The 23537-nt window shown below is 42.3% G+C and overlaps 1 protein-coding gene across 4 annotated transcripts in view; it reads left to right on the top strand.

Moving 5' to 3' along the window:
* SEMA5A (semaphorin 5A) overlaps positions 1–23537 on the top strand; it is a 476576-nt gene that overhangs the window by 107285 nt on the left and 345754 nt on the right. For 2 of the 4 annotated variants that reach the window (XM_089908674.1, XM_022581376.3), the window contains exon 2: positions 15504–15598. The gene's annotated coding sequence lies outside the window, so the exon portion shown is untranslated. Of the gene's footprint in view, positions 1–792; positions 2962–10336; positions 10404–15503; positions 15599–23537 lie in introns of those variants that run through there. The other 2 variants (XM_089908670.1, XM_089908671.1) reach the window with 2 other exon arrangements.

Here is a 23537-nt window from a genome sequence, read left to right as displayed (position 1 = left end):
GCTTAAGCCGTCCTTTCATGCTGCCACTAGATCTCTCCAAAACTCTCAGTTAACGTATACACATGTCCTTATTTTTAGCATCTAGTATTCGGAGAGAGCAGGGACTTTTTAGAGCCAGCTTTGGCTGAAAAGCCAGATGGAATAGTCGTTAAAAACAAAGTTCTCACGATTTCTTATTACAGGGTTGCTCGATCCCAGTCTGAAACCCGTTTCCTGTCCTGGTCTGTTCATGTAGGCACATTACCTCCTGGTCTCGAGAGCTAAGCCCCTGGCCTGCTAACTAACCAGGGAACTCCTTGAGAGGTGTGGTTAGTCTGCAATAATCATAGCTTCAGGTGTAGGCAAGATACAGCCCTGTCTGATGCTGGTGAAATAAAAATGCAGGTACTTGACTCATATCTATCATTCTTGGGTTTGATTTATCATTTATAGATGATTCTGATTTTCTCTGTGAATGTGTTTGTGGAGCCTACCGGCTTATATTCTTGTGATCGTGGTTGAAAGTACTCTTTCTGAACTTCAGAAATTGTTTGTGCATTGCTTTTTCAGTATATTTTCTTAGTCTGAGGGCACATGTGAGCCATTTCTGTTCTTTTCACTCTCTTTCTTTGGACAACACCCTGTGTATAGGTGGAGGTGGGGGGGAAGGTGCTCAGTTTTCTTTCCTTTTCTTCATTATAAAAGGAGGAATCTAGTTTACAAGGAAGTCAGTTCCATTCCAAAAGGTATTAATTATAATTCTTAATATTGTAATAAAGGGGAGAATTTTCTAGAGGAAAAAGCCTGTAAAACCATAAGGAAACAAGAAAGTCAAGGCTTTGGGCCTTTTTATTTTATGGCCTTTATGGATTGCTTTGCCTATTTTGTTTTTTAATGTTAAAGGTCTCAGTGTACTTTGTAGTGTGGTGACTCAATTGAATTAAGACTTTCATGGACTAGGAAAAAAAAGCAGTACTCGCCGGTCTGTACCAGTTTAACGTTTTCTCCTTTACAGGGTGTGTAGCAAGAAAACACTTTCCTATTTGACATGTGACCGATGGGAATATGCCAGAGGGCCAGTGTGATGTGTTTGGAACTTCAAGTTAATAGCCTCGGTTGTCAGGCATCTATTATCTCAAGTGTAATGAGACACAATCAACTCTTTAGACTGTCATCATCCTTTAAGTCGAGGGAGCAAGGATCAACATCCACTGTGGAACCCAAGGATCAGGTTCGCATCATACGATGAGGGCTCTAACGAGTCCTGCCAGCCAAAGCCAGAGCCCCCAGTCGGCAAGCAAGTGGCCTTGGCCACTGGCCTGTCATCCCTGATGCCCGGAATCATCCTGATGTCTGTTTCTGAGGGGTCTAACTGTCACTCTAGAAAGGTTAGTGCCAGACAGCCAGGCATCAGGGGCTCCCACAGTTCGCTCCTAGCGTGATGAGTTCTGGACTCCTGAGAAGGCAGAGGGCCAATCGTTTTCTCCTCAGGAACAGTCAGGTAGCTTGTGTCTTTGGAGTTTCCATTGCCTGACCCCTCATCTCCACTCATCGAGGTGGCCCCTCCTCTGTGTGACATACACTCCACTCATGCAATCCTGCCGCCCACCTTCACATCATCTTACGTCAGCCAGCGTCTGACATTCCCATGTAGAGCTGGGACATGGTTATGGTATTCTGTCTGTTGTTCATGACCTTCACTATTTCCAGTCTGTCCTTACAGAGGACTCATAGTACTCATGCCCTGTAAGTTCATCATGAACCCTGAATTAGCTAGTGCTGAATCATTGCTCCTAGGGGACATATGGGGCTAGGTTCCTGTGAGCTTCTGGTCCCAACATCTTCATCAACCTACGAATAAAGAACCTCATTTTAATGCATATTTCTGATAAAGACACCTTATTTAATATGTAGTTGATCCCTTACCTTTGCACTTACAGCCAGCAGCACATTTTGTGGTAAAAAATAAGTTTTAGCCAGTAGGCGAATTCACAAATATGGAATCTGTAAATGTGGAATCCGTGAATACTGAGGATTGACTGTATTTTCTTTTTCTCTCATGAATATCAGTTACCATTTGAAAGAAGTAATGTTTGGAGTTGTCCAACTCCGTTTGTACTCTGAATCCCATAGGTGCAAAGTAGATGTTTAAGCTCCTGGTAAGGAAGCAGGATTTTCTGTCATTCCCCGCGTCCTTGGTATTTGCAGCGTCACTGGTGGAAAACTTCCCAGCCTTTGAAGCAGCTCTCAGACATTCCTTCTTCCTGATGGAATTAGACCTCTTTGGACACTTTCCTGCCTGTCCTTGTGTGGCCTCATTATCTCTGGACATCAGTGCTTCTGCTTTGACCTGGAGGAGATCAATGATTTTAGAGCTTTTGTAATAAATAGCACCTTGAATAACAAGCTGGGTGAGGAAACTAGGCACATCTACCAAGCAAGTGGCGACAATGGTTACTTTGCATCTCTAGTTTCTATTTTTAAATTTTGCCTAGGGAGAGTGTGGCTGGAAGGTAAAAGAAAGTTTCATTTGCTCTGGGTTAAAGATGTGGCCTTATTTGTGGGAGCCCACCATGATTCTTCTTTTAACAGGGCTGTGAAACTTCCTTCTGAAACACAGTGCTGGCCTCCGTGCCCTGGTGGGAGCCATCAGGGGCCGGGCTGGAATAATCTGGGCGGGGATGCTTTTCTCCTTGTGAGATCATGTACTGGCACGTGGGCTGGCACCCTGGCTGAGTTGCAACAGAGCTTTCTCCCCGAGCTGGCGACGTCTGCTGACAAGCCAAGGACGGCTCTGAAATTCCTGCACAGCATCTTGCTTTGGGAAGCCTGCAGTTCCTCGATCACTGTGTGTCTGTCAAAGCAAATTGAAATCGAGGAGAAGGGGTCTCCCTCTGGTGATTTCAGCAGGGATGCAGATGTCTTCTGAGCAATGACAGTTCCTAAAGTGAATGTCCTTGAGGGAGGAGAGCTCGTGTCGTTGTAAGTTCTCTGCTTCCTTTCTTTAAAGGTCTGCTGTAGCCATAAGGAGCACTGTAGGGCCTGTGGTGCGGGCTGTAGGACTGACAAAAGGAAAAGATGCTGGTGGGAAAGATGAAGCAGGGGAACGAGGGGAAGAGTCTGTTTCTATTGACAGTTTGTTCTTTGATGGCAGATGGACTAGGTTGAGGGCTAAAACCTTTCAGTTATTCAGATTTCCGCCATGATGATTATTTTTTTCCTACTACTGTATGGTTCAGATAGAACCAAAACTGTTACTTGGTGTCCACACTTTGTCAGGTGCCTTATCTGCCAAGTGGAGTTCCCATCTGCCATCCATGGCCAAGAGAAGAAGATGACGATGGGGAGGTTGACCTCTCCCAAGGTTCACAGCAGAGGGAAATCATGAAAGCTGGGTCTTTCTCATCTCAGGGTGGTTATGATCAATTTGCATCTTTTTAGCTTCTGTTGAAAGACCCCTGCGTCCGCCCCCCACCCCCAGAATATACAACTAGGAGAGACCTAGTGTGCTGGGGGTGAGGAGTTTGTCAAGGAATGTGGGTAAAGACCATGCTATTACATCAAGCTACGGTTTGGTGGTTTACCTTAGGAGTCTTTGAGACAAGCAGCTGTAACCAAAATTTCATGCTACTCTTCTGGTTTACAGCTTCTTTTACAATATTTGGAAAGGCAGCATCACTTGAGAAATTGTCAGTAAATAATGCATAGCCCTGCCCCAGGGCAATCTGAAGCACATGACCATGTAAATGGCCAACAAGGCGAGATGTTTTGTTCCAAGGATAATAACGGGTCTTATCACATCTTCCCACATTGCTATCAGCTTTCCATGCGAATGAGGGGTTCTGTTTATGGTTTAATTTCCCTGATGTGCACGGTGACGGCTGCATTGATGGGATGGTCCATAATTAGATGGTAGTTCCTCTGGTGAAATGTGTGAGGAGAGACAGATTTTGCACTAACACTGTGCTGAGACGCTAGCTGTCTGCTGGTCCAAGAGAGGGGACGTGGATGAGAAACCTGATGTGACAAGAATGTCTTATTTATTTATTTTTTTTTTAGCAGTATGCGGGCCTCTCACTGTTGTGGCCTCTCTCGTTGTGGAGCACAGGCTCCGGACGCGCAGGCCCAGCGGACATGGCTCACGGGCCCAGCCGCTCCTCGGCATGTGGGACCTTCCCGGACCGGGGCACAAACCTGTGTCCCCTGAATTGGCAGGTGGACTCTCAACCACTGCGCCACTAGGGAAGCCCAAGAATGTCTTATTTTAACATGAGTATATAGTTTGAAAAACAAAATCCCAAAGCAAGGACAAGTCTGTGTCCTGCTGTCACTTGACTTTATTTTCTGTATCACTGTTTTGTCCTCTTCACTAGAGTCATATAGACCTTTCTTTAAAGCTGGATTCAATTGTTAGGCTCATTACCCTCATGGAATAGCATCACTTTTGTAGGCCTAAGTATGAACGGAGTCAAAAAACATAACATTGAGATTAAAATGCACATTTTAAAGTCAAGCATAAAATGTCCCTAAGCACAGATTGATTTTCTGGTACTGAATTATCTAAAATGCTTTTAAGTTTTTAACTGGGTAAAGCACGTCATAATTTCATGTTCACGTTGTCCAGAGCACGTTCATGTTTTCTAAAGCTATGTGTGACGTGGAAAACTAGAGGGTGAAAGGGAGCTGCTTTATACTTCCTTATTCTGCAGTTAACTGGGGAGAAGGGACATAGGGTGAGCAGGCCATCAGCTGAGGGTCAAGTACGTTCAGGACACTGTGTGGGTGAAGGGGCCTGAAACCCGTGATTATAGAGAGAACAGAAGCCCAAGGACAAAACACTGTGGATTTTGTTTTAATCAGTCGCTACAGAATTGCTACGTAGGAAGCACTCCAGTTCAAATGAACACTATTAGTTCAGAACTTAGAGTAATTTTTACTTAGCAATTCACCTGGTAGCTGTGAAAAATGGGTTTATTAAGGGAATTATCAGTATAAGCATTCAATTTACAAAAAATAATGTGTATATCACTGAGGAAAGGCATTTTCCTGACTGGTCACTGTTGGCCACCGGGTTGGCCTTGTTCTCCTGTCCTGACTCTGTTCATGTGAGTGGCCATCTCTCCATGGGGACATCTCTGAGCACCTAGAGAGGTTCTGGGGGGAGTGGAGGCAGCTCCCGCAGGGAGTCTGCAGAAGGACCCTTGTATATGTCAGTCGGCTTCATAGATAAGAAGAGAGCAATTTTGGCTTCTTTGCACAGGAGAGTCTGGGATAAGTTTGGATCTTACAAGAGCATAAACAGGATGTAGAAAAGCGGACCCAAACCTGCAGGAGTAACAGCAGAAAGCTGCCCCTGAGACTTGAAATCCTTCTAAAGAGAGGTGAAAGGAGAATTTTATTTTGAGCAGAGATGGGATCAAGGCAAGCCTCAAGCCTCTGGTCCAGAAAGGTGTGACTTCCTTTCCTCAGGACTTTCTCTCCCACACAGCCGCCACCCACCATCTCCTACCCGGGCACCTGCTGAGCGCCTGACATCTTCTAGACCTGGAGGAGGGCCAGGCAGCATCTCGATCCCACCTAGGTTTGGTTTGCTCTGTTTTCTCTGGGTGATTTTGATTGCTGTCACATTGGATGGTGTGATGCCAAGTTGGAAGAGTATCTCAGGAAGCTGACTTTAGAATTATTGCCCCGGGTCCGTGGGTCCATTACCATCTGCACACGCCTGGAAGTAAAATGAAGGAAACCTTATCGGATGTTTGCCCGTCTGCCTAAGCCTGGGCTTGGGGACTCAAAGTTGAATAGGACAGGATGAGTGCCCTTGATGGGGGAAGCAGACAAATAAACAACAGAGGGTGATATGATATAACCAGAGGCAGGCACTGGGTATCCTGGAAACAGAGGAGGGGTGACTGCATCGCATGGGGACACAGGGGACACGTGGATTTCAGAGAACCAGCTGGGATGCAGGGACGGCTCTTAGGATGATTGGCTTGAGTGACAAGGTTGAACCAACAAGATATAATCCAAAAGGGCAAGAGATACAGAGTTCTTGACTCAGATTCATAAATAAACTTCATATGTACCACAAGGAGGGGAGTTACTTCTCAGTAGCTTGTAAAATCAAAAGAAAAGAAAAAACAAAGCAATGGCAGTGGTCAGTTTCATCCTGTCCATCCCAAAGAGGAGGGATTTGTCTTCTTGATGGCTTATGAAAAGGAAACCCAAACCCACCCCGCGTTGGAGGCAGGGAGAAGGGACAGGACAAACAGTCACTGGGGGTTTGTATGGGTCAGACATGACCTGGATCGCTCTCCCTGTGTTGTCACATTTGCTGGTAGAGCTTGTCAATGGAAAATAACAGAACACAATTTTGTAAAATGCCGTCTGTCTTTTAAACCAGTCTTGTTTCCTCTCCACTTAGTCCAGCGGAGCAGGGCTTGTATTGAATGTGGTGGTTAGCAATTGACTGTGGCTCCTTTAATAGTCAGCAAGCTCAGAAGTTTCCCCATTATTCAACACTCCTGTCCCAGGTCAGATATTTTGGTCCACGGTGTCACTAATCAAGGATGGGGAGAGAGACGCAGGTAGGGGGGACGCATTTAAGTCAGGGTCGTGGGCTGACATGTTTAAGGGTGTGTGTTACAAAGAAAATGGAGAAAGCATCTTTGATTCATACAGAAAAGAGTGTCTTTTCTACAGCAGGTTTGCATCAGGATGCGCCCGGCCTTCTGGTTCCATTTAGTGAGTCCGATTTGATCAGATCTTGTCCTTGCTGGAGGCTGCAGGATGGGAAGAACAGCTTCATGACTAATCTAAGGCAGCTGACATGGTTGTTTTTAAACATTAGTGAAGCTATGCTGGCTCTTCCTGGGGAAGAAGTTTCAGTACAGTTTGTGCTGAAATGGGTGACGTGACTCATTGCCAAATGTAAAGAAATGAAAATCTTTCTAGTCCCCTACATGTGTAAACACTCTAAACACAGCCATGTTTATAGGAAAGTTAGACACCGTCTGGCTCAATACAGAGTAGCCTATTTCTTACTTTTATCACTAATTTATATTGAGAGGCTGGCAAATAGAACAGAAGTAGATTTTGGGTTATGCAACACACCCAGGGATTCATATAGTGTTAATCCTGCTGTAGCCTCCAAAGCATGAAACAAATGCATCTCTGAGCAACTTGGCCTCTCGCAGTAATGAAGAAAGGAGTTGTCTTCTTTCTTAGTCTTGGAGCCCACCTTTGACAATGGAAGACCCAACAGGTCATTGGGACTGATTTCAGCAGGTTTTAAATGTCCATTATTCTTTTTTTTTAAAAACATCTTTATTGGAGTATAATTGCTTTACGATGGTGTGTTACTTTCTGCTTTATAACAAAGTGAATCAGTTATACATATACATATGTTCCCATATCTCTTCCCTCTTGCGTCTCCCTCCCTCCCGCCCTCCCTATCCCACCCCTCCGGACGGTCACAAAGCACCGAGCTGATATCCCTGTGCTATGCGGCTGCTTCCCACTAGCTATCTATTTTACGTTTGATAGTGTATATATGTCCATGCCACTCTCTCACTTTGTCCCAGCTTACCCTTCCCCCTCCCCATATCCTCAAGTCTGTTCTCTAGTAGGTCTGTGTCTTTATTCCCGTCTTACCCCTAGGTTCTTCATGACCTTTTTTTTCTTAGATTCCATATATATGTGTTAGCATACTGTATTTGTTTTTCTCTTTCTGACTTACTTCACTCTGTATGACAGACTCTAGGTCCATCCACCTCACTACAAATAACTCAATTTCTTTTCCTTTTATGGCTGACTAATATTCCATTATATATATGCCATTATATATATGTGGTTGCTTCCATGTCCTGGCTATTGTAAATAGAGCTGCAATGAACATTTTGGTACATGACTCTTTTTGAATTATGGTTTTCTCAGGGTATATGCCCAGTAGTGGGATTGCTGGGTTGTATGGTAGTTCTATTTTTACTTTTGTAAGGAATCTCCATACTGTTCTCCTGAAAAATGGAGCTGGAGGAATCAGGCTCCCTGACTTCAGACTATACTACAAAGCTACAGTAATCAAGACAGTATGGTACTGGAACAAAAACAGAAATATAGATCAATGGAACAGGATAGAAAGCCCAGGGATAAACCCATGCACATATGGTCACCTAATTTGCAACAAAGGAGGCAAGAACATACAATGTAGAAAAGACAGGCTCTTCAATAAGTGGTGCAGGGAAAACTGGACAGATACATGTAAAAGAATGAAATTTGAACACTCCCTAACACCATACACAAAAATAAACTCAAAATGGATTAAAGACCTAAATGTAAGGCCAGACACTATCAAACTCTTAGAGGAAAACATAGGCAGAACACTCTATGACATAAATCACAGCAAGATCCTTTTTGACCCACCTCCTAGAGAAATGGAAATAGAAACAAAAATAAACAAATGGGACCTAATGAAACTTAAAAGCTTTTGCACAGCAAAGGAAACCATAAACAAGACGAAAAGACAACCCTCAGAATGGGAGAAAATATTTGCAAATGAAGCAACTGACAGAGGATTAATCTCCAAAATTTACAAGCAGCTCATGCAGCTCAATAACAAAAAAACAAACAACCCAATCCAAAAATGGGCAGAAGACCTAAAGAGACATTTCTCCAAAGAAGATATACAGATTGCCAACAAACACATGAAAGAATGCTCAACATCATTAATCATTAGAGAAATGCAAATCGAAACTACAATGAGATATCATCTCACACTGGTCAGAATGGCCATCATCAAAAAATCTAGAAACAATAAATGCTGGAGAGGGTGTGGAGAAAAGGGAACACTCTTTCACTGTTGGTGGGAATGTAAATTGATACAGCCACTAAATGTCCATTATTCTTCATGCCTTTGGAGATATGAACGTTCTGAAATGATTTCAGTGCATTTGCTGGATTTAAGCCAAAAAACAAGGGCATAGTTTCACTGTTAAATCAAAACACGATTTCCTTGGCCCAGGTTGCTGTATCCCATGTAAAACAGCAGCATTAGAGTCTGAGCACATAAAATAAATGAAGACATGGAGAACCCAGAACTGACACAGCCCAGCATGCATATTGGATTGGCTTGTATGGGTTTGTACTAATCTGATTGTGCTTACTGAGTTAAAGGAGAACGTCTCTATGTTTCTCTCTACTGAATTGGAGAGAGAGCATCCTTTGTAGCTGGAAAGTTCCAAAAGACTTCTTCTGTCTGTTCTTTTTTAGGAAAATATTTTTTCTGAGTGATTTACCCCATTGCTGTTTCAGTAACAGTTCATTGTGAATTTCACAGTCTGCCATCTTTCCAGGGGTAAAAACCGTTTTCTCCTTCATGCTCTTGCATGAGACCTTTGTCTGCCTTAGCTCAGCTTCGTCCTGAGAAGATTTTGGTGTCAGTTGTGACTTTAATCTGTGGCAGGCATTTCCTTCTTCCTATGTAATGACCAAAGGGCTGATTTAAGAACCCAAGCCCGTCCTGTTTGCTTTAACAGAAGTAGCAACAGTAGTTAAGTAACTTTCTGAGTTGAATCTTGATTTTAGAATTAAATCTTGAATTTCGAGCCCAAGTTGAATCTTGAATCTCTTTTGTGTGGGCAAGCTACTGCTTACGGGGTAGTCTTGTTGAGTGTGTTATTCCGAATAAGTAGGAATTGAGAGACCAGATTTTTCAAAAAGCCTCCGACAGCCTTCTCTTTCTGGGTAATGATATTCTAGTCTACAAAGGACGGATCAATTTAGCTGTCAAAATGAAAGCTGAGAGGCCAACTGCCCATGCAAATTACCCACTTGTGCAAGAGCTTCAAAACTGCCTGCATGAAAAGTGAGTCTGTCCTTTGAAAACTAGGCACATGGCGGCAGAAAGAAGAAAGTAGTCACCATTCGGAGACGTTGGTGTCCTTAGAGAGCTGATCTTAGAAGTTGCTCATTTTGAGCAGTCGCTTAGTTTTAGGCAACTTGTTTGCTTGAATAAAGTTGTCATTTTTTGCTCTTTCTTTCTCTCTGCTCCCATGCCTCCTGGCAGCTCAGAACGTATCTTATTGTCTGGTGTGGGAACAGAGGAATAGAAAGAGTTTTTTACACAAGCTTTGAGTCAGTTACTGAGGCAATATATTTGTTCCAGGTTCAGCAATTCCTACCAGATTTAAATACTCACCAAAGGATGAGCTGCAGGAAGACGAGATGGAAAACAATTGGGTTTTTTCTTCCCATATGTTGTTAGGATTAGTCAACGCTTTGAGAAGTGAAATCCCCAATTTCCGCCTCCCTTTTCTGTAGCTCTCAGCTGTGTCTAATATTTCTAAACCATCGCATTTCACAGTGACGACTGTCTGATGGAGAGAGGGGTCTCGGCGCAGATCTGTGTGGGAAGGCTTCAAGCAGGAAGGGTATGTCTTTTCCTTGTGCACCTTGCTCTTTGGATACGACTGTCAGAAGTGTCTCTTCTGCTCAGGGAAGTAGGGTTTACCTCTGCTGGTCTCGGAGCCAGATGATTGTGTCATGAAATGACCCAGATGTGAGGTCCTGTGTCCCCACGTGAGGACACATTGTCCTTGAAGCCTCGGCCATTGCTAGGGCTGGTCTCCAGGGGTTACTACTCTGACCCTAAGACAGCCAGAAATTTAAAGAAGGGAAATGGTGACGTTTGGTACATGTCTTTTCTAAATGTAGGTGAGATAATTATCAAAGAGATTTTTTTACTAAGTGATCTTGATCAATATGTGGCATTATTTGTATAGAAATGAATTAGTTGGTTATTAAAGAGATGATTTCTGATTTGGGGAAAGCCAAAGGGTGAATTCCTTGAGGACAGTACTCTTACACGCAATGGTGGCATTATGTATGCCATTCTTTGATACATCCTCAACCCAACTGTGACACAGGAAACTGCCTGATTGGCCGTGTATACTGATGTGGAAAGTAAGGCAAAACATCCATTTTGCTTTTTCAGATACAATATTGTTGTGTAGTTACAACTGTGAAGATTTTAAATGTGTTTTTTTCTCCCCATACGTTTGTTGTATCATGCATGTTTGTGTAAGATCTCTAACCTTCTAAAGCCACAGCTATTTGCACTGATGTTGTCCCTATGGAATGCTACTTGATTCAGACACTGTTTGTAAACAGAATTTGACTGGGGTGCAGCACAGATTCCATAACACTGGCCAGTGCGGGCAAACCTCGAGGTGAAGGAACACCTTTCCAAAAAGAAAAAACCCTAAGAGGTGGGCCACCTCATCACTTTTCTAACGCTGCTTTCAGCATTTATACATCATAATGTCAAACAATGTTCAAAGTTTGGATGGGGATATTGAACAAACAACAGACCTGTCTTAAAAACAAAACACTTTTCAAAATGTGAATCCTGACCCCATCTTAAGTGTAAAGATATCTGGGGAGATCTGGCCCCGTGGACCAGCCCCTGACACCAGCCACCATCTGCCCGGAGGGGAGGGGCAGGTGGCCGCTCCCCAGAGCACGCTCAGAATGGCCCTGTACAGACCGCTGCCTTTACCAGATGCTTTGTTCATCACCTCAAGCTTCATGTGCGTTTGGCTTTTCATCTTCAATCTTCACGTTGTTTTCTGGAATGCTGGGATTTTTGCTTAGGAACTTAGGAGCAGAGGCTCTGCCCTCGTCCCTCTTGCCTGGAGCCCAGCCTGCCCGTGATCACTTATGTCCTTAGAAGTCTGCACCTTTCAGAGCACCCCAATGTCTCTGCAGGCTGCTGCTTGTGTACTTACTTCTCTTTCCCCTCCCTGCTTTTCTAAGTGTCCTTCTTTCCTCTCCCCCTCTTCCCCCTCTCCTCTCTACCATTTTTGCTTTCCTGGCCCTTTCCCTGTTCCTGTTGCCGGCACTTTTCTTTTTCTGGATGCCTGGGGGTTTCTGATGACCCTCCCAGCCCACAGGAGCCTGCCTTACTTTCAGGCAGCATCTTTCTATACCCTCAGTGTCTGCTGTTGATTTCTCCAAGCACCATCCAGCGAGGCACATGTGTTTGAAAGGGAACGGCAGAGACTGTCAGAGGTGACGTCACGCAGGACCGCGAAGTTAGGGACCGTGTCAGGAAGGGGAGCGGCATGGCATGTACAGAGACAGTCAACCCATTTTCTTCAACTCCTCGTTCACCTCTGAGTGGTGTTGGACGAGGGAGGGAACAACAATATCCTTTGCTTATTTTGTATCTTCATTCCTAGTGAGAAGATTCTGATTCTCAGAGTTTGTTATTGTCTTAATTTCAAAGACATTCATTCCTCATGGGTCCACACTGAGTTTCTAGACTGATGTTCCTATACAGCTAATGTTTTGCAAAAATGGGCTATGATTTATAGTCTTTTAAAAAAATATTTTAAAATTTACAGTTCTCTTGTGGCAGCTTCTCGCCCGTGGTTCCTCCCATTCTTGTCTATTCTCTTCAGAGCTGCCATATTGATTCTCCTAAATACCACTCTCATCCTGGCATTTTACTGAGGCTTCCATGACACCCCCTTCCTTTGGATGAAGTCTCCTCTCTTTTTCATGTTAATGTGCCCTAATTGTCTGCTTTTCTAGTCTATTAGCTCCTTGGAGCTGCTCCTTTGAGCCTTCTTACAACTTAGCTGTGCATGGGAGTGGCCTTTCAGATGGACTGGCCTTGCACGCTCCCCAGCTGGTCCACACATTGCTGATGGCAGCTCTTTTGCCGTGGTGGTGAGGCTTTAATCGAGAATCATGAGGCAGAGGACACAGGCATTGTTTCTACTAAAATTGATATTAAGTAAAAGAGAAAATAGTAAGGGTAATATGGAATCGAGTCAAATGGGGACATTTATATATATTAATAAAACATAAGCAGTTTCTTATTTAATGGGGAGTTAAATATCCATTTTAAAATATTCCAACCTCAGTCTGAGATGACCCTCGGGGGCTTTGTAGCTTCTTAACCTTTTGAAGTTTCCCTCAGTTTTCTGGAAAATACGACAGTGATTTACGGTTTATACATCAGCTAATTTATGACCTCACTGGGAGAGGATGAGAGAGCTCAGCTTCCAGACCTGGAGGGGCCAATGTCTGTGACTTCAGCTTAGCCTACTCAAGGTCACTGCTTTGTTGCTGTGGTTTCCGCTCCCGACCCTACACTGCTTGAAACACGTGGGTGTCATGTTGAATGGTATATATTCCTTTAGAGGGTGGAATGCCTACCCAGGCAAGGGTTTACCCTCCATAGTAGAAGGTCCTGATGCTGTTTGCTTGGCTGTCATGGGCCAGGGTGGTAAAATACGCTTTTCGCCTTTGATGTAACTACAGGCATAGTTACAGCCTTTCAGGGTGTATGTCCCTGGATCCTGCTGCTGGAACTAGTTTCTGGTTTAGATTTCAGATTCTAAAGGGAGTCCTGTTGTCCCCCAAGCTGTGTGAACTCTCTATGGGCATTCTGTGCCTTGAGTGTCGCCTTTTCACAAGAAAGGGACTTGCTTTTGAAGTCTGAAGTTTGGGCCTGGAGTGTCTGGCTGTCCAGGTTGCAGGCTGTCCCTGCCTGGATTCAGCAGGGATGTTCTCTTCCTGTGGTATTTGTCGTGGGGTTGTGTCAGGGCTTCTGGATTCTTCCAATGTGTTCTTTGGCCTCTGTGTCCTTTGCCGTTTAAGAGGCTGGCCATTCTCTGTAGGCGTGACTCTTGGATGTCCTAGCTGAGAGGCCACATCAGCTAATTTATGATCTCACTGAGGGAGGATGGGGGTGCTTAGCCTCCAGACCTAATTAGCAGCCCTGTTTTTAATTTAGTTCTGACACATGGGAGTCTGTAGGAATTGCTGGGTATTCATGGCAGTAACCGGTGGACCTGTCCAACTTTATTAGTTAAATTTTGATTAAGAGATAAACAAATACAAAGAAATTTTAGTACTAATTGTAAAATAGATTTCAGGGCTCAAGAGCGGAAGTTGTTGTATTCAAGCATGCTGTTTAATAAAGAAGCCCCAACTAACATATTTGTTTCCACACCCAAAGGAGATATTATTGGTGTTGTGAGAAAGGAATTGGCTGCTCCTAGGAATTTTTCCTGGGCTGAGTATGCCTTCTTACCTTGGGGAGAGCTCGCTTACTCCTCTTTTGGCCTCAAGGATTTGCATCTGCACCTCCTCCTTTCCAAAGTATGAAGTCACAGACTTTCAAAGACTCAGCTGGGACCTCATAGGGATCGGTGATGCTGCAGTGCATGAGTGTGCCTGGGCTGTGGGCGCCTTCCCGGACAGTTCTGAATAAGTTCTGAATATGTTGGATCACCCACTTGCTTCCCATGAACTCACCAAAGGCACCTCATGGAGGCCAGGAGCCTCATAGAGAGATATTGTCACCCAGCCACTGCCCTCTCACCTCTGAACCTCAGGACTTTCAAATGGCATTTCAGCAGATAGAAAAATCTTATAAATTTCCAGATGTAATTCAGTTGATCTTCTGCAGGCAGATGGCCTTTAGATTATTACTAAGTAGACAGTGTAGGAATCATGGCATAGAGGGTTAGCCAGAATGTTCCAGAATGTTCTGGGAACTGCTTCTCCCCCTTTTCTCATCATCCTCCTCAGCTGCCACTCAAGTGTTTGTGTTGGGATATAGGCAACACCAGTGTGTCTGAGGTTTACGGCAGCCGGAAACTGCAGACTGAAGAGAGTAGGAAGACACTACAGGAACTAGGACAACAGAAAAAGCATGAGCCCCCAAATTGTAACATATGAAGTGACAGGCATCATTAAATAGTAATGGACACATTTCTTTTTTGAATATGAAATGGAAAGTAACCCATTTCTTCAATTTCTGGCATACATGGTTCTAGGGAGGCTGGCGCTTTGTGGTAGTTTTTCATCACATTCCGATGTCAAGTTTTCAGGATTTTTACGTGTTAAATTGAATGAGCAGATTGGATAACTTTATGTGGTTTTAGTAAAGTGAATCATTTTCATGGTTTACAATTCCTTTTTGAAATAAAGTTATCATATTGTGCATCAAATAAATTAATACGTACATAAAAATACAAGCTCAAAATCTAGCATAGTTTATTCTATACCTTCTGCCTTTATCTCCTGTTTTTGAAATGCATTACTTAAGGTACTATATATTCCCCAAAACAGAATGAAAGAGCCATCATAAAACGGGTAGATTCACACAACCTGTCTGAATTTGATGTTCAAACTGCTAAAAATAATTCAAACAGGTGTGAAATGATGGTCCTTTTATTAGTTTCATGAGATTTGTTCTCATATATTAACAATATTTGAATTTTTATTTCTTCTTTTCTGAAGAAAGAAGTCCATTGGTGCATGGGATACGAGGCTAGGGCTGTCACATTTGTGATTTCCAAGTTGTTCTGTTGTTCTGTGCTAAGCCTTGCCAAAGCAGCTGGCTGTGCAGGGCATTCATGGAACTTTCCAGAATCGATAAAAAATGACCATGGCCTCTTTTAAAACGGGTTAATAGAATCTCTGTTTTTTTTTTTTTCTTTTCTTTTTTGAAGCACTGGTGTGTGAGAGTTGGGCTGCCCTGCCTGAGTGACTGTGGATCCTTTGTGTGATACATGATCAAGGAAACACTCCATCGCTTCCCTCCTTGGTAAGTCGGACGCTCCAATGGGAAATGAAGAAGCCAACAGTTTTATAGATTGAGGTACTGTGATGGTTGATGAGCATCACTTGTATCTGCTGTTAAAGATGGCAGTGAATGAGCGAGTAGGCTTCCAGAAAGAAAGTGAAAGCACAGAGAAGTTAAGTAATCAGCTCAAGATCTGACAAGCGGTCAGAGGCAGAGCTGTGATGCGAACCTATGTTCTAAGCCCTAACCCAGTACTACCTCTTAGCACTAAAAATAGCTCCTGAGAATAAGGACAGACACACTTTTATTCTGTACTGGAAATACTCAGGTCCTTAAAGAAAAGCTCACAATAAATAGTGAGAAATCAGTTTTTCAAACAGCAGTCTATATCAGGAGATGGTAAACTTTTTCTGAAAATGGTGAGGTAGTAAACATTTTAGGATTTGCTGGCCATATCATCTCTGTTACACCAACTCAGCTCTGTGTTGTAGCCTGAAGCAGCCACAGATGATATATGTAAATGAGCAAACGTAGCTGTGTTCCAGTAGAACTTATTTACAGAGACTGTTGTCAAGCTGAGCTGGATCTGCCCCACAGGCTGTAGTTCACTGAGCCCTGATCTACATGCAGTGCTCAAAGATCCCAGTGTAGAGAGTGAGAGTGTTTTAGTGGCCAGTAGGTATGAGTCCTTTAACAAAGCTTAGCTTGGATGCTCAGAATTTAATCATAACCCACTGTTAATGAAGTCTACTGTAGCTGCAAAAACCTACTCCTTGGGGTGAGTGCATTTGGTGTCCCAATGCTTTCCATGGTCGGCATGCCTCTAGTGTATTAGTCTAAGTCCAAGCCCCTAGACTACCGCTCTGCTCAAAACAGGGCCTGATCAAGAATATTTTGGTAATCCAGAATGTATAGCTCATTTACAAAATAAGTTCAGATAGCATTTCCTATTTTGGTCTCCATATAATTTCTAAATGTGACATTTTTATTTTGTAGCCTTATACATGCTGCTACTTATACATATTAGGGCAAATATGCAATTATCTTGGGCTGTCTTATAATTATGTTGCACAGAAGTGTTCTGGTATCAAATCTTCATCTTTTATTCTGAGCAAAAGCAGATGTTTACAAGAGTCAAGTTTGAACAAGATTGACACACTTAAATCATGGCCATACCCTTGGCCACATACATCAGATGAAGTGGGTTTGTTTTTTGTTTAACTTTTTTTGTTTAACTTTTTCTTACAAAAGGATACTTCTGACACCTCAAGGCTTCTTTGACTCTCTATCTCACTGCTTATCATCTAGCAAGACGGATAGAGCAAAGCCAATTAATTTGTGTTTCTTGAAGGAGTTTAAGCAGGGACCTGTCCTATTCTTTCATAGAAATATGTAATTGTAGCAAGCCCGTGAGCCTGATGTAGGATCACTTTTGAAGATGCGCCTTTTTCCAGAGCCACTCGTCCCTTGGTACTTGTTCCACAAGTAACGGAAAAGTGTTCTTCACTTTAATGGCAATGATATAAAAAGTAAAATTCAGATTATAAAAGTACTGGAAAGCTGTGTGTGGTGCCTTAGTAACTGGAAAAAGCAGGTTGAAGAATAAAGAATAATATATTCAGTATAATCCCATTCATCTTAAACACACACACACACACACACACACACACACCGTCTCTGCACACAAGTGCCTGTGCGCTACAAAGTCCGCTAGAACATACATCAGTACATACCGAACTCTCAGTAGATTATCTCTGGGGTTGAGGGCGTTTGCCCTTTACGAGCCATTTATTCACTCTCTAAAGTTTTCTCAGGAATGTCATAGTTTTGCAGTTTAAAAATATGAAAAAAAGGATTAAAATAGTGAATGCTACTTATGGAAACTATGTAAAAGAAGGGGAAAATTCACCCATAATGCCTCCACCAAAGCCAATCACTGCTGTCAGTTAACGTAGTCTTTTGTGAGTGTTTTACAGAGTTGAAATAACACTAGACATAAACTTTTGCCTATATCATCTTATTGAAAATTGTTAATAAATCTCATTTTAATGCATCATAATATTCTATCATGTAAAGACACTATAATGTAATTTAACTGCTTCTTCTTTGCTGGAGGTATATATTATTTTCAGTTAACAAAAATCATAGACAATGTGAAGGGATCGTGACAAGGGGAGTGTAGCAGACACCTGGATTCCACTGCTGCTTTCTGGTTTTTTACATCTCACACTATCACTACCTTATGAAGAGTAGAAATTTTGGAGCATAAAGTAGATGCTTCATAATATCAGCTATTATTATAAAGCTTTTTTTTTAAATTGAAGGTTAATTCATTAAGTCAGAATAGCTGTAGTTGCTTTGCTATTTCAGAGCCAGTGAGTTTTAATCAGATTGCCGGTCGGCTTTGCAGAAGTGTTCTAGACATTTATACTTCACCAATAATATGTTAGAGAGTTTGTTTTGCTAAAACCTTACTATCATTATCATCATTAATTTTTTAATCAATTTAATAGTATTGCTTCCTTTTATATGTTCTATTGTTTAGTCATTATGGTATTTGGTAGATTTGTAAAAACTTTTTGTGATAATTAGCCATTTTTTGAGAAGGAGGAGACAGAGGGAGAGAGAAAAAGTAGAAAGGGAACTTACATGTGTGAAAGAATTGTTAGTCCTTATTTTATACCCATTTAGTTCTTGAGATTCAGCATTTTCTTACAGATATTAACAGAATTTATTTTAAAGAATATTAACCGTGGGCTTCCCTGGTGGTGCAGTGGTTGAGAGTCTGCCTGCCGATGCAGGGGACACGGGTTCGTGCCCCGGTCCGGGAAGATCCCACATGCCACGGAGCGGCTGGGCCCGTGAGCCATGGCCGCTGAGCCTGCGCGTCCGGAGCCTGTGCTCCGCAGCGGTAGAGGCCACAACAGTGAGAGGCCTGCTTACTGCAAAAAAAAAAAAAAAAAAGAATATTAACCCTTTGTTGTCATTTCCCCCCACTCTATTTGCTTGTTAACTTTATCCTTTTAAGCTTAACGAAGTTTATTTTAGTGTTGCCAAATAGTTCCTTCATAATTGTCTCACCAGTGCTTAGAAACTTAATAAAATTTTTCCTTTACTTTCATCTGATGTTATTAAAAATATTCAACTCTTTCATTTAGGGGAGAGTTCAGTTATTTAAGAATAGCTATCATTTTTTGTAATTCTTCTCATAGTTTTATTGTGCCTCTCTTTTAGCTCTCTGACAAAAGTTATCTGACAATGTTAATCTAAGGAATATGTTCAGACAATCAAAATATTTGTAGGAATGAGAGATCTCAACGACACATTGCTTCATCCTACAAGTAGAGACCAAGTTTACACCCAGACAACTGAAATTCTTTCATTCTTTTACTTTCCTCTTTTGGTCAGGGAATGGTTAACTTTTGCATTTTACCTATCTTTTTAACAACTGTATTTCACATTTTTTATTTAATAGAACTTAACTCATTATGCTGAGAAGTATTAAGTCATATCTCAGTATTTTTCCTCTTGTTTCATTTCTGTTCCTAACTTTTGGTGTTTGCATTAAATGTTCTGTGGTGCATCTGAAAGACCAAGGCAACGCTGGTTGAATCTCATGTGTATTGGTTGATGTCTTCACTTGTTGACTTTTAAAGCACTTACCTAAAATATTAATTTCATTATTAATTAATGGTTTCATAGTTTATAAGTTCCAAAAGATAGAGAATTAGCTAGATTTCTCTTTCTGAGATGACGTGAACCTGAAAAGATTGAACCCCAACTCAAGTCTCCATCTTTCCTTAGTTTTCTAGATTTGTTGGCTGTAAAATTCTGAGTTTTGCTGTCATTGTTTCAGGTGGTGCTGCTGTGCTGATAGGAATTCTATTTTGTGGTATTTGCAATGCATTTCTATGTATATTATTGACGCAAGGTACAGCTGTTGCTTAAACACACTGCGTGGTTGTATTTGGGGATCAAGATTTAGCCTGTCATTCTCAATAAAGTCTGGAATACTAAAGCTGTGGTCTCCACATCTTATTATTCTTGTCCAATTGTCTAGTCAGCCGGATGGAAAATCTCCATGAGGCGATCTGGAAAGGCCCCATGCAGATTTGACCTGTTTTGTCGTGTGCATCTCACTCCACATTAGCTAAGTCCATGGACAGGAGAATTGTCTGCTTCCATTATCCACGCGAGGAGGCATTGGAGTTCCCGTTGGGGAGCTGGGGAAACCTTGCTTTCTCTCCTGTTCTCTTCCCTGTTGGAATTTTGGCCTTTTTTAATTGCTTGTTTAGGTGAGTAACCGCCAAGTGTGTTATTGTCCCGGCTTTGTGACTACCATAAATATTTGTGAGTCACAGATGTGTGGTGAAGTTCAGAATCCATGTTCTTCCCTTCGTTTTGTGTTTAAGTCGGGCTGGGAATGGCATATGTGTACTGTTCATTCTCAGACACCGATTTGAGGGGCAGAGCTGTGTGGGGTTAATTGCTTGGATTTGAAGCTTTATGTGTGTGTGTGTGAGGATACTGCCCCCTTGATTAAACTGTGCGTAAGATATTTTTTTGGCAGAAATCTCCAAAGGGCATAAAAATGACCCCATGTTTGGATTTTTGGATTTCAGGGGACTTGAGGTTTTCCTGCCTTGTGGTCTCCAGATCAGAGTATTGGAGAGGCTTCTATAGCTGCAGGGTTACAAACCTAATCAGTTCATGCTTTATCCACTGGGGCCTTTCATGCGGTTTTCATGTGTGTTTGTGTCTGTTTTAGCCTCCCAGGCCACAAAGGGAGCAGAGTCATTTTGTTTCATTTGCTTTTGCATAAAGCTTGGGCAGTAACCACTCTTGGTTAAACCAAAGCAGAAAAAGCAAAGGTTGGAGAGATGGTCAGGAGGTTCTGGGAAGTAAATACCAGCATATTCTCGTATAACAATGTCTCAAAATAGTGATCATATCTTCCACTTCCAGCATTGAGGAATTAGGTGGGTATATCTAAATTGTTTATCATTGCTCAGAATTTTTTTGGGGGATGGGGGGAGGTGACCGCCCTGCTCACAGCTTCACAGCCTTTGAGAGCTCTTCTTCCTCCTTCCATAGAAAGTCACATCCTTGCTACAGTGATGGTGAGGCTCTTGCCCCAACTGGCCAATCACACATCCCATCTGGTGGCCACTCTGAACAGTTCTACTTGAGGCCAAGACTCCAGCTTGGACATCAAAATCCCATTCCTTCTCTTCTACTCAAAGACCCTTTCTTTCTTGCGTCATCAGTTTTTATTTTCCCAGCTCTGTTGGATCTTTCCAATGGAATGCAAACATTAAACCATTAAAAATAAATGAAGTGTTGGCTTGAATTTCCCCTCCAGCTATGACCTAGTTCCTTCTCTGTACAGAAAAATTCCTTGAAAGCATTTGTTGGTATTTATTATCCTCAATTCCTGTGTGTCCACTTCCTCTTGAACCCACTTGGACCACACAGTCCTTCCATCAATCCTGCTATGTTGCTACATCCAGTGGCCGACATGCAGGCAGCATCACACGTGACAGGGTCAGCAGCGTTCCTACAGTATAATCCCTCCTTCTCAGCTCCTTGAAGCACTTGCTCCATCTGGCTTCAGGACACCACCATTCCCTGGTGTCACTCCACATCTCTGGCCATTTACCTCAACTGCTCATCTCCCTTCCCTACTGGAGTCTGAAGGGTTCAGTGCCTTGACTTCACCTCTTCCCCTGCCATCCTCACCATTTGAATAAGTTCTGCCCTACCCATAATGTAGGCTCCATGAGGGCAGGGATTTTTCCCTCATTTGATCATTGCTCTATCTTCAGGCATAGCGAACGGCCTGAGACATAAAAGCTGTCAATGTTTATTGGTTGGGTAGATGGATGGATGGATCTTTTGGGAGTTTTCAAACTGGATAAGAAAAACCCTATTTCTAATTTGGATACAGAACTGGAAGTACATGAGATTGTCTGCAAGAGGAAGGAATGGGATTATTCACCCTCTACCCCCAACCAGAGTTTAGTGCACTTGGTATAATTTTCCCCATATTGTCCAGCAGGTGGGTACTTACTTGTTCACCGATTCTCAATTCACATGTCACCTCCTCTATAGACCCTTATCTTCTGTCTCCATGGCTAGATAAATTACATGGCACATCCTTTGTGTCCCCACGTTCCTGGGCATGTCCCTACAATGGCAATTTAAAGTTGGATTCATTGTACTGTTCCTTGTAAACACGCAGTCTTTCCTTTTCAGACCAGGAAACCCTTGACTTGATTGTGTTCATCTTCCCCATACTCAACACACAATAAGCACTGAATACGTACGTGTTATTTAGTGAAGTGATTCCGACCAAAATTTTGTAAAACATGATTTACTGTAATGGTCCTTAAGAGTGTGATAAGAATGTGCTCCTGCAGCCTTCTGATTATGCTATGTTTGATTTAAGATGCTTATTTCATGATTTTGCAATAATTAAATAATTAGATTTGTGGTAGCCATTATGGACTGTCCCCATATTGTCCAGCTGAGGCCATTCATTCCACTGTTTTTCCAGAGTGTTTGCTGCTTTCTAGTGTAAGTGCACATCATTCATAGTACTTCTTAGAGAGGAAAGACTGCACAATCCTTCCGGAGTCTGTTTCTCCCTGATGGTTGTCTATGAGTCGAGAAGATAACTGGAGGAGAAGTTGACAGTAGTCTAGTATCACATAGACCAAGACCAATGGCCCCCTCCACCACGCAGTAGGATCAGGTGTCTGCTTCTTCCTGGCATTTAACATTTCTTAAATTGAGTGTTCACACACACTCTTAGTATTGCACTGGAATTTCATCTGTATCGTCTTCAAGGAGTACATATTATTAAATGTAAAATAGCACAGAGTAGCATGACTCTTAGGTTCTGGGGCTGACCAGGCTCAGAACTCTGAAGTCGTATTTCCTGTAAAGCAGATATCAGGGATGTGCATGTTCAAACAACAGCACTGATGTGCCTTTACAGAGTCCCTGCTATGCTGGGAGCACAACTCTGAGTCAGTTGAATATGTATATCTATAGACAGATAGGTAGGTAGATAGAGAGATAGATATAAATAGATACAGATATGTTGATAGATATATAGGTTTGTAGATAAAGGCACAGATAGCACTAGCCTTGAGCTCATGAAGGTCACTAAAGCAGGAATACAATCAATGAAATAAATGTCTAAAACAGTGTACTAAAGCCCAGCTTTGTGGCTTAATTATGAGTTTCTGATAAGTTAATTGATAGCTACTGAAGGATCCACAGCTGTGCAGCACCTTTTAAATGATCTTTCACTGACTTGGTGCTACAAGCACGTGCACATACACATATACACACAATGGTTTTCATTGGATGGTGTGGACCGCTGGCCACCATTTTTATCACCCATCCCTGAACACATACACATGTTCTGAGCTGAGCTGTGACCAGCAGGTAGGAAGCTTCCACAGGCCAGGCACACAGTAGGACCCAAAGAAGAAGGAACAACATCAGTGAAGCATGGAATGACCACGTGTTTCCCATACAAACGCTCATTCTGAAATATCTTCACTGAAGCAAGCATATTTTTAGTAGGCAAATCCAGTTCTTTTCTCCCAACTATGGCTTTTCTCTCTTTTTTCTGGAATTCCTTCCTAAATCTGTTTGATATGTAGTTTCATGCTAACTTGATCATCCCACTGCTATATTTCTAGGAGCTGATTACATTTCTTTTGCAGCTTTCTATTTTATGTGCTTTTATGCTCTTCTAAGATTATTTCATAATCCAGATGTAATTAGGGTGGTGTCAAGGTCTTAGAAGTTTTTTCTGGGATCTCATAATAATAGCAATAATAAGAAAAGTGAATTATGATGGTCTAACTTTGTTCTGTGGTTATAATGTTAAGTGTCATGTATACTCTAACTTTGACTGTTATTTTCTGGTTCAAGTTTTGTCTTT

This window comes from Delphinapterus leucas, chromosome 3 (genome assembly GCF_059928025.1).
Source record: "Delphinapterus leucas isolate spDelLeu-1000000601 "Yukka" chromosome 3, BTC_Dleu_Yukka2, whole genome shotgun sequence".
In the NCBI taxonomy this organism is placed as follows: domain Eukaryota; kingdom Metazoa; phylum Chordata; class Mammalia; order Artiodactyla; family Monodontidae; genus Delphinapterus; species Delphinapterus leucas.
This window is presented reverse-complemented; position numbering and strand designations above follow the sequence as displayed.